The sequence below is a fragment of the Abramis brama genome (genome assembly GCF_963993115.1).
Source record: "Abramis brama genome assembly, chromosome: 19".
Taxonomy (NCBI): domain Eukaryota; kingdom Metazoa; phylum Chordata; class Actinopteri; order Cypriniformes; family Leuciscidae; genus Abramis; species Abramis brama.
In genome coordinates this window covers 7,021,492-7,030,779 of record NC_139981.1, presented here as the reverse complement: position 1 = coordinate 7,030,779, position 9,288 = coordinate 7,021,492, and positions in this window count along the sequence as shown.

Below are 9,288 nucleotides of genomic sequence, written 5' to 3'. Positions count from 1 at the left end.
AGTCGGACACCCTGCTGTGCATACACAATTGTCATTAAAGTGTCTCTTTCCCACAGTATCGCTAACCCCTCTCCAGGCTTACTCTTCAGAATTTCCCAGTTCAGTTCTTTAGCTTTGACCTTAAAACATGCTCTAAACATGGGCCAAAAGATCTGGATCCTCCTCTGTTTAATGTTTCCCATGATTCTTTTTTTCCAGATAGTTTCGACTCTATTTGGTTTTTCGTGCTAGTTGAGCTTAATTATTAAAACTAACTCTAATGACTACACAGTTGAGGGTAGCCTGAATTAGTTTGGCCCTTTGAAATGGAATTCCCAATGTGTCTTAATACCAGCAACTCCGTCTGTCTTCAAAGGGAACTTTTAATGAGGGAATCTGTTACACAAACTAAAACCGATTATGCCGCGCTGCATCTAAATTCTCCTATAATATATGATCCTCCCTTGGTCATTCAAATGATAGTAAATGCTTCGTCCTTAACAAGCAATGACATTCATTTGTGGCTTGTAGCTAGATTACTTCATACTTGGCTAATACCCCATTAAACATGTCTGTCAATCTGTGATGATTTCCTCTGGACCAAGTTGCATTCCCACAGGCTGAAATCTGAAGGAGTTTCTGACACAGAAAACACAAACCGCTGTGCAAATGATTAATTGAGTGATTTTGTCTGTAATTGTGTTTGTGTAAGGTATAAAATGAACAATAAGCATTTGGCTGTGTTCCATTAGCAACATGTCCACATTGCTTCCAACCAGATAGAGAGAAAATTTCTCACTCTGATTTCTGCCCTTCTTATGGCCTCTACACACACCACTGCAAATGACACAATTAAATGATAGCAGCGTGTCCAAAATAAATATAACACCCAATTTATTAAGCAATAACATCCAAAAATGAGCAGAATAATGTTGCAGTTCAAGAAATAATGTCTTACCTGCAATAAGAGAAATCAGTGAATTTTTAAGAAATATCACAAGCAAGAGTGTTGTTTTGACTGTGATTTTAGACTTAATATTGCGTGTCTCAGAGCAACACATAAATAAATATGATTTATATAAAAAAAACACAACAGGTGTTCAAACAATAAAAATGGTTTCTGAGCAGTTTTTAGAAAGCAGAATGGAACAAATCTAATATTTATATTATTTATATATTAGTATTAATGTTAAATATCATTATTATTTATTTGTTTGTTTAGCCTATATATTTTTACACCATTTTTTCTCTAAAGCCCCTAAGACCATTTCAATAAGGTTGACTTTATACAAATGCGCTGCGTCCGAAATCGCGTACTGAGTAGATACTTTGAATTTGAATTTACTTTGTGACCATTAATGTATGAATATGGATAGTTTGAATGAAATTTGGATGTACTAGATCCGCCATGTTGTTACAGTCCCGTGACCCACCACCGTCAGTTGCGTCACTTCATTGGCATTCATAAATCCTTTCCCGTGGCCTCATGGGATAGCAGTGTCTATCAAATGCGCACTTCAGAATCTCAGCGGAAGTAGTAGTTTATCCGGGGACTTTTCGCCTTTCTTTTTTTTAATACTATGTATTCGGACATACTACTTATTTGGCATACTGTTTTTCACATACTATTTAGGGAAGTATTCGATTTCGGACACAGTGACTGTCTTTACCTTGATATCTTTTTATTTGTTTAACTTTTGAATGTCATTTAATAGTAAATATGGTAACACTTTAGTTCAGGGTCCAATTCTCACTATCAATAGTTGCTTATTAGCATGCATATTACTAGAATACTGGCTGTTTATTAGTACTTATAAAGCACATATTAATGCTTTATGCATGACCATATTCTGCATCCCTTAATCCTACCCAATACCTAAACTTAACGGTTTCACTTTATTTTGATGGTCCCTTTAACACGTTCTGTTGACTATAAGTAACGCTGCACCTACATGTCTACTAACTCTCATTAGGGTGTTAGTTAAGTATTAATAGACTGGTAGGGTTAGGGTTAGATTAAGTTGACATGTAGTTGCAAAATTACTTATAGTTAGTTGAGTGTCTGTTGGAGGACCATCACAATAAAGTGTTACCAACTTAACAACTACCTTACTGACTATTAATAAGCAGTAATTAGGAGTTTATTGAGGCAAAAATCATGATTAATAATTCGTTAATAGTGAGAACTGTACCCTAATCTAAAGCATGACCGTAAATTCACCAGAATTCTGAAGACATTTCTAGTTCAGTGGTCAATATACATTGCCAATATTCTCCATGAATTCAAATGGGAGGTCAATTCCAGTTCTGTGTATTTTGACCATGGTAACCATGTGATGAGCTATTGTATAACATTCTGTCATATTACTCAGACAACACCACACGATTGAGGCTGCGACCTGCTGGTCTGTTCTGACACATGAGGTATTATCCCATTTAGCACAGTAAAAAAAAAAAAATTACAAAAAAATTGGGCCAGGACAGCTACAGCTGGAAACAGGCGGTAGAAAACAGGGATGGACTGGACTGGAGAGTCATCAGTGAAATTGATAAGCCTGATTTCAAGAGAGAATCAGATATTCTCTGGTCCAGTACGCCAGCTGTGTGTCTGTGCTTGTCATCAGACTGTTGTCTGCAGCGCAGGCGCCAGATGGAAACGCTGCATTAAAAAGGTGTGAGACGACGTGGTATGTCTCCAAAAACACCTCTACCTCCATCAGCCTCTACTTCACAGCTCACATCTGAAGAAATCGTGCAAGAGAAGACACGCCAGTCCCTCGATTAAAAGAAGAGTGAGGAAACAGATGAATATTGGCTATCTGTTTTTGTAAGTTGTGCCAACCACCTGTTGCGTCTCTGTGTGAGTGTGTTATTGATTGACTCGTGTGTAGTTGGAAGGGAAGCGAGTGATTGGGGGAGAAGGCTAATCCTGCTCATCCTCTTTTTCGCTGGAGTTAGTGTGCTGGGGGAAATGCCTCGTCTCCTCTCTTCACTGCTGTGACCTGAATACAGAGCGCGTCTTGGTTCAGCCTGGAAGAGCATTGTTTTGATACGGATGTCTGCATAACTAGATGTCAAGCTGTCTGAGCGTGAGGTCATGTTAACATAAAGAAAACCACTCTGTTCTCTTTGCTTCAAGGAATGTTAAAATCCAGGTATTTGGGTGTCTTTCTTCATCCCTGGGATTTTTCGCAATTGGCAAATTCTTGCTAACAGGGAGACTGTAAGGTTATCTGATGCAAGATACTGAAAAGAAGCGATTCTGTTCTCATTGTGAACTTAGGGAATTAACTCACCCCCAAAAAATAATTCAGTCACCCTCATGTCCTTCCAAACTCATATGATTTTCTTTCGTTCTTCAAAAAGTTTCAACGCTTGCACCTTGGAACCTATTTTACGGTTTGCGTTCTCAAGCCACCAGGCACTGTTGTTATGAAAATGAGAATGCCGGAGCGCATTGAGGGTTTTCTGTTAGAACAGTATCGTGTAAGCAGTAAGTTAATACCTAATGATCTTCGCAACGGAAGTGAATCAATCAAAACTAACTTTAGCTGGACAATAACTTTATTCTAGAGATGCTGTAAAGCCAAAACAATCTCTGTTACTTTAATTTCCTATTATCACTATAAAGCTGCTATAGAATAACAATCTATATTGTTAAAAGGGCTATATAAATGAAGGTGACTTGACTTCAGTGGAGAAATTCTTGATTCTTCTTTTCCATCCTAATACAAATAATGAGGACTTATCTTTCGCAGCGCTTCACTCTTGATACGACATTCTAAAAACAGGGCGCTCAAGTAAAAAGTTCAACGTCTCTAGACCTTGCGCATTTTTCTGTTCCACTGCCCTGTCTCGCATTTTTACCTGCAAAAACAAATTTTTACACTCCACTGTGCTGCTTTTCCATTGTTTTTCACTGTAAAAGTGTGTTAGCCTTCTTTTGCAGCGTCTCACGTATGCCACAGTATTATAAAAACATGGAGCTGCTAAAGTTAAAAGAAGTTCATCTTTTACATTTTTTTCATTCCACTGACCTGTGCCTGGCATTTCTCAACCTCAAAAACGCGTTCTGTGTGAATGGTCCCTAATGCTTTCAAGGTTCAAAAAGCATGATTGCTTTTTTCCAAGTATTGTAAAAGCAGTCCATATGACTGACTTGTGTGCTTCTGTATATTCCAAGTCTTCTGAAGCAGCTTTGAGTGAGGAAAACTGAAAAATCATTATTCACTAAATAAGTTTACTTGTTAATGAATCAGCGCAATTTTTAATAAATCATTCAGATTGGTTTTGTTAAGCTGAATCAACCAATTCATTGAAAAAAAAAAAAAAAAAAAAAATGTATTCGCTAATTGGGCATTGCTAATTCTCCCACAATCTCATTGCAACGGAGTTCGACAACAGGACCAGTACGATTAATGAACAAGGCTGAGTTTCCCGATAACGTTGTCTCTTAGCGCGCTACGAAGACTCTTAAGGTATAACTTAACTGAAGGTATACCATTTCTAGGTGTGTTCCCCGAACTATACCTTAGGAAGCTGCTTAAGATATCCCTTCTAACGTGCGACGTTACCCGGCGCTGTCCGTGGCGATGGTGCTGAATTGGTTGATATCGATGGCTCGAGAATCAATTATTCTCTCGTGCAGGGGCTGTTTATGTGAGAAAGCGGTGTTCTTTATAAAATAAGCACTTCAGAAATAGTTTAAATTGCATTTATTAGGACTCATGGGATATTTTAAAAAATAATCCAAACTATAATAGCCTTACCTACATATTTTAAAATTGTAGGCTATCATATATTGCTGCCATAATAACCATTTTAATTTTGTATGTGCTTTCTTCTCTTTCCCATTTTTGTTCGCTGAGGTGGAGCTGCGATGAAATATTGTTCTTGTAAATACTTTCCAGCATTTCAGTAAATAAAAGTGTAGGTCACGTACGGTGCTCGGCAGTGATCAAAAAGGATTTAAACAGTGGATTTTGAATCTCTTCTTGTAAACTCGGAGATGTGGATTCAGACGGCAATTAAATTACCACACGACCTGTTTGTCAAAAAACAGTAGGTACTAATTTGGCCAGGGATTTTTACGCGGGTTGGGTGAGAAAAAACACTGATATGGATTCGGACGGCACTAAAATCACCGACTTACCACTGTAAATGTTTAAAATACCGGACGAGCCCATGAGAAACAATATTAGCGTCCGAATAGGACTTAACTGACAGTAGCCTATGCTTTCACTGGCCTTTAAAAGCGCTCTTTAATTAAAATATATTTATAAAATTGTATTATAATAATATAATTAAAATTCTAACAACAATCAGTGTAATGACAATTTTATTCTTTGCATGAAAACACTTGAATTAGCCTAACTGAACACTGTCTGGGTGTATTAAAACTTCTGAATTATATTCATATAGACCTGCAACAGTGATAAGGTAAAGCTAAGAGTGGTCCAGACCAACCTTCCGAAAGTATGACTTACAGAAGGTATACTTAACTAAGAACGTTTCGGGAAACACGTATTAACGATAAGGTACAGCTTAAGGTGTAACTTAAGAACGTAGCGTTAAGGTTTCGGGAAACCCAGCCCAAATCATTTAAGGTGCGGTCATATAGCCTATGCGATTGGGAATTTCACATGAGAGCAAAAGATTTCATAGTAAGTCAGTATTCACTAATTATCTGTAACAGACTGCTCCAAGACTTATGTTGAAGATCCAAAAGCAGCTTTATTAGGTAGTGATGGGGAATTTCTAAACACCACTTCATGGACCTTTAAGAATATTTTGTTTTGGAGCGTTTATCAAACGACACGTGGTTACAAGGCTTCGTTACGTCATAAATGTTTCGAAATTTCAATGATTTACCGCTGGGAGAGATCTCTGTAAACCCATGAATCATGCGGATTCACTGAATCTCTAATCAGTTTTATACATTTGTACACGTTTTAATTAGACATTAGTATAATTAAAAGGAATAATAGTAGTTAATAGTCTCTTATTGGCACGTTTACCTGAGCAATCCATGGAACAAACAAAACACGCCCTGAAAATTGACATAAGTGCACAGATTACACAGACACTTGATATTTAATCTTATTAGATGATTAGTTAATAGACAGATTTTACTTTCATTAAAACATTTCCAATGTGTAGGTGAATGTTTGTAAAAGGGGGTCACCAGCATGTGGCGTTTCACACGCTTCAAAACATTTTGCGAAGCAATCGGTTCAGTTGATTTGAAAAGCTTTGCTTTCCCCTTCACTATTATTAGGACAAGCCAGAATCGTAATCCAGTCAAAGGGTCAAACACATGGGCAGAAAATACAGGAAAAAGGGGTAGACTAATCCAGAATACAAAAAAAAATAAAAATCCAGAATACAGGGAGAGAATCAAAAAACCAAGACACAGGAAACCAGGATAATGCTCAGAAATGCAGTGTAACAACATACACGACTTTGCAAAGAATGACTGAAAAACACAGGGCTTATAAAAGGTATAAGATAATGAGACAAAGCTGAAAGTAATGAAGCATAATGAGTCTAAGCAAAGGGTTCTGGGAAATGCAGTTCATGATGAGATTGGATTGGACTAGGGAGGAGTGCCCTCTGGTGGAGATCAAGGGCACTCCAGCTTGTGGATGTGACATTATCTTCTCTCCAGTAGACTTGTTTGTGAACTGAATCAACTGATTTATTGAAAAAGATATCTTAAAATGTCTCATTTTATGTTCCGCATAAGAGAATGAGTCATACAGGTTTGGGAAACTATGAAGGTAATTGAATGATAATATCATTTTCATTTTTGGATGAACTATCACTATATTTTTTCTATAACATGACCAAATCAAATCTGTCTAAAAAGGCTTTTTCAGCTTTTTACCTAAGAGGACACAAGCAGCAGTTAAGGCCCAATGTCGGCCAATTTTTAAACGTGACCCGTTTAAATGTCGAGACAGTTGACAGCAATTAAGGTGCTTAGAGAACGGCATTTACTCAGTCGTCTCTTTCTGTTGCAGTTGGTTTCTCCAGCCCAGGTAATTTCGAACCAGTCTTCGGGAATGAAAACAGGTTGGCTGTGCAATTGTGTGCCGGTCTAATAATGTAATCTCGTAAGTCACCAGGGACAGGCTCATTTTTTCAAAGCAACAGAGAAAGTCCATTACCCTCTGTGTTGCCTACCTTATGGTGCCTTTTATTTCTTAATTGAAACTCTTGGCTGTGTTATAGCGGACAGAAACAAGGCTGTAGAGGAGGGGAGAGACAGCAGACAGCCAGATCCAGAAGCCCTCTCTTCTTTGCCACCTTCGGCAATGACGGGTCTAAAAATATCTACAAGCTTCAATGAGCATGATCTTTCCAGTGAGGACACTATCACCATCCCCACTCATCTCACAGCTGCAAGGGAACTAATAAACAGTGGCACCAATGCAAACAGTCAAATTATTTGCAAATTGTCAAACTGTGGTACGACGGATCCATCATTGCTGTGTAAATACAACAATAACTTGATGACCTCACTGCCTGTTAGAGAGCCCAAACAGTTATTAGTTTGAGGTTTAAGATGCACCGTGTTACAGCAACTGAATTTCAATTGGTATCTCTATCTATCTATCTATCTATCTATCTATCTATCTATCTATCTATCTATCTATCTATCCATCTATCCATCTATCCATCTATCCATCTATCCATCTATCTATCCATCTATCCATCCATCCATCCATCCATCCATCCATCCATCCATCCATCCATCCATCCATCCATCCATCCACACATACTGTACATCAAAATGTGTATATTACTATTTTTATATATGTCTGGTTAAATAATTTTGGTAAACACTGGTATCAGTTATTACAAGTTTTTACAATCTCTAGGACACATTTATCTAGGACACATTTCTCAATACTTAGGTCACTTTTTTAAAACTATTCACACAGTTCTCCTAACCAACTGTCATCTCAGCACAGCAGTTCATTTCACATTCAAAATGCACTAAAACTACCAAAACATTTCATCTCAAATCAACTCATTTTCCAAAAAGTTTTCACCCAACAAGCACGCTTTCCCACTCATTAAACAATGACCTAAATACAGACAACATGTTGCATGATGCATTAGACAATGGATAAAATGTAATTTCTATACAAAGGAATGAAGGACTGTTTCTGTTTAGAATTCAATCAGGCAGTATATTTTCATGGTCCATGCTTACAATACATTACAGTACAAAATGATTCATAATGATTCATGTCCCCTTTTGTATAGACGGTAATAGCATCATTTAATTACTTAGTATTCATTTTTTTAGATTTAGAAAATATTCCAATACGGTATTACTGCAGAAGTATAGCAAACTGTTGTCTTATTCCATTTTGTATTTTGTTAGGTTTCAACGTTTAACAGTTTTGAAAAGAGTGTGGTAGGTACATAGACCTGTAGGTACATCGAGTTTTGGTGGAGGTTGTTTCTGAGTGAGAAAAGATGGTCACACTTTATCACACTTGATCCACAGTTTAGCTCACACAGACTGCTGTTGTGCTCACTGCGTGAAGAGTTTTTTGAAAAAGTATTGAGAAATTGGTCCTAGCAATTACAAAAAAACTGTAATTGTTAACTTAGTGATTACAAATATGGATACATATGTTTTAGTATAGAACGACCCATAAACTTTTAGCCTGTTGTATTGAATCCAAGCACAAATGGGAATAGGCTATAATTTTAGTTTATTTTCACTGATACCCTATAGTGCTTATGTTGCATTTATTCCTTATTGTTTTATTGTTTTGCCCATTTTATTTATTCATACGCTGCTATGCATTTTAAGTGCTCTATAGCTGAACTTCTCTCTGGCGATTAATCAAATCTAATGTTCTTCAATGTGTAAGTGCAGTGACGATGTTTAACAACACATCAGTTTGATTTTTTCCAACACGACAGAGCTGACTAATTCACAAATCAGATTAATGTCTATTATGCATTCGCCTCAAGGTGGGTACATCATTTGGCTGTAATCTCCAAGAGACCCTTCAGCTTCCTGACAGGCTACTGCTATTGTCTGATTTCTTGCCCGTACAAAACACTTCCAGTAAAAGGGCCTGTGAATATGAACCCCCACGTTTCATTCAGTGCCTCCGAGCCCTTTTGTTTTCCATTTCCTATTCAGACGTTCTTTTGTGACAGCTTCTCAGCTGTTGTTTCGGCTCCTTTTAAATTGTTGCTTCTGATTATGCGTGTGTGACAAGCCCAAACATTCTATCTCAAAAATCTCAATTGGCTCTGACTGATTTTCATTTGAGCTGT